The sequence below is a fragment of the Arachis ipaensis genome, chromosome B2, assembly GCF_059453495.1.
Source record: "Arachis ipaensis isolate K30076 ecotype BB chromosome B2, ASM5945349v1, whole genome shotgun sequence".
NCBI classification, from domain to species: Eukaryota; Viridiplantae; Streptophyta; class Magnoliopsida; order Fabales; family Fabaceae; genus Arachis; species Arachis ipaensis.
The window spans coordinates 50,675,713-50,677,828 of record NC_142437.1 but is presented as its reverse complement, the minus strand read 5'-3'; the positions used below and the strand labels follow the sequence as shown (position 1 = coordinate 50,677,828).

General features: G+C 34.9%; 1 non-coding gene across 1 annotated transcript; it reads left to right on the top strand.

The window, feature by feature from the left end:
- Window positions 1-716: 716 nt before the first annotated feature.
- On the top strand, window positions 717-824 carry LOC148573946 (small nucleolar RNA R71). The gene has a single exon (XR_015906353.1). It is a non-coding gene; the product is annotated as a small nucleolar RNA R71 (small nucleolar RNA).
- The last annotated feature ends 1,292 nt before the right edge of the window (window positions 825-2,116 follow it).

The following is a 2,116-nucleotide window of genomic DNA, read 5'->3' as shown; positions in this document are numbered from 1 at the left end:
TCTGTATTGCTTGGGAGAGTACTAGGAGGGATTTCAGTGATCCTTTTACTTAGCTGGCCCACTTGTGCTTCCAAATTTCTAATGGAAGACCTTGTTTCATTCATGAAACTTACAGTGGCCTTAGATAGATCAGAGACTAGATTTGCTAAATTAGAAGCATTTTGTTCAGAGTTCTCTGTCTGTTGCTGAGTTGATGATGGAAAAGGTTTGCTATTGCTAAACCTGTTTCTTCCACCATTGTTAAAGCCTTGTTGAGGCTTCTGATCCTTCCATGAGAAATTTGGATGATTTCTCCATGTTGAGTTATAGGTGTTTCCATAAGGTTCACCTAAGTAATTTACCTCTGCTATTGCAGGGTTCTCAGGATCATAGGCTTCTTCTTCAGAAGATGCCTCTTGAGTACTGTTGGATGCAGCTTGCATTCCATGCAGACTCTGAGAAATCATATTGACTTGCTGAGTCAATATTTTGTTCTGAGCCAATATGGCATTCAGAGTATCAACCTCAAGAACTCCCTTCTTCATAGGCGTCCCATTACTCACAGGATTCCTTTCAGAAGTGTACATGAACTGGTTATTAGCAACCATGTCAATGAGTTCTTGAGCTTCTGCAGGCGTTTTCTTTAGGTGAATGGATCCACCTGCAGAAGTGTCCAGTGACATCTTTGATAGCTCAGATAAACCATCATAGAATATATCCAGGATGGTCCATTCTGAAAGCATGTCAGAAGGACACTTTTTGGTCAACTGTTTGTATCTTTCCCAAGCTTCATAGAGAGATTCACCTTCTTTCTGTCTGAAGGTTTGAACATCAGCTCTAAGCTTGCTCTGCTTTTGAGGAGGAAAGTACTTGGCTAAAAAAGCCGTGACCAGCTTATCCCAAGAGTTCAGGCTGTCTTTAGGTTGAGAATCCAACCATAATCTTGCTCTGTCTCTTACAGCAAAAGGGAAAAGCATGAGCCTGTAGACTTCAGGATCTATTCCATTAGTCTTAACAGTATCACATATCTGCAAGAATTCAGTTAAGAACTGAAAAGGATCTTCAGATGGAAGTCCATGAAACTTGCAGTTCTGCTGCATCAGAGAAACTAACTGAGGTTTTAGCTCAAAGTTGTTTGCTCCAATGGCAGGAATGGAGATGCTTCTTCCATGTAAATTGGAATTAGGTGCAGTAAAGTCACCAAGCATCCTCCTTTCATTATTATTATTTTCGCCTGCCATCTCCTCTGCCTGTTCGAAAATTTCTGAAAGGTTTTCTCTGGATTGTTGTATTTTAGCTTCTCTTTAATTTTCTCTTCAGAGTCCTTTCAGGTTCTGGATCTGCTTCCACAAGAATGTTCTTATCCTTGCTCCTGCTCATAATACAAGGAAGAATGGACAGAAAAATGATAATAATAATAATAGAGATCCTTTATACCACAGTATAGGGATCCCTTTGTAAGTAGAAGAAGAGGGGGAGATAAAGGATGTGATGTAAAGGAAGAAACACAACTGTGAGGATTGGAATGTGAGATGAGATGTTAGGATATGAATGAATAAATAGAATGAGATGGGAGAGAAGGAGGGAATTTTTGAATTTTATTTTTGAAAAGGAGTTAGTGATTTTTGAAAATAGTTTTTGAAAAAGTTTAGTATTTTTTCGAATTTTTTTTTTATAAATTAAAATAATTAATAAATTAAAAAGAAATTTTGAAAAAGGGGAGAGATATTTTCGAAAAAATGAGAGAGAGAGAGTTAGTTAGGTAGTTTTGAAAAAGTTAAGAAACAAACAAAAAGTTAGTTAGTTAGTTGAAACAAATTTTGAAAAGATAAGAAGTTAGGAAGTTAGAAAAGATATTTCGAAAAGATATTTTTGAAAAAGATAAGATAAGAAGATATTTTTGAAAAGATATGGTTGAAATTAGTTTTGAAAAAGATTTGATTTTTAAAATCACAATTAATGACTTGATTCACAAGAAATCACAAGATATGATTCTAGAACTTAAAGTTTGAATTTTTCTTAACAAGCAAGTAACAAACTTCAAATTTTTGAACCAAAACATTAATTGTTTAAGTTATTTTCGAAAATTATGATTTAAAATGAGAAAAAGATTTTTGAAAAATATTTTTGGAATTTT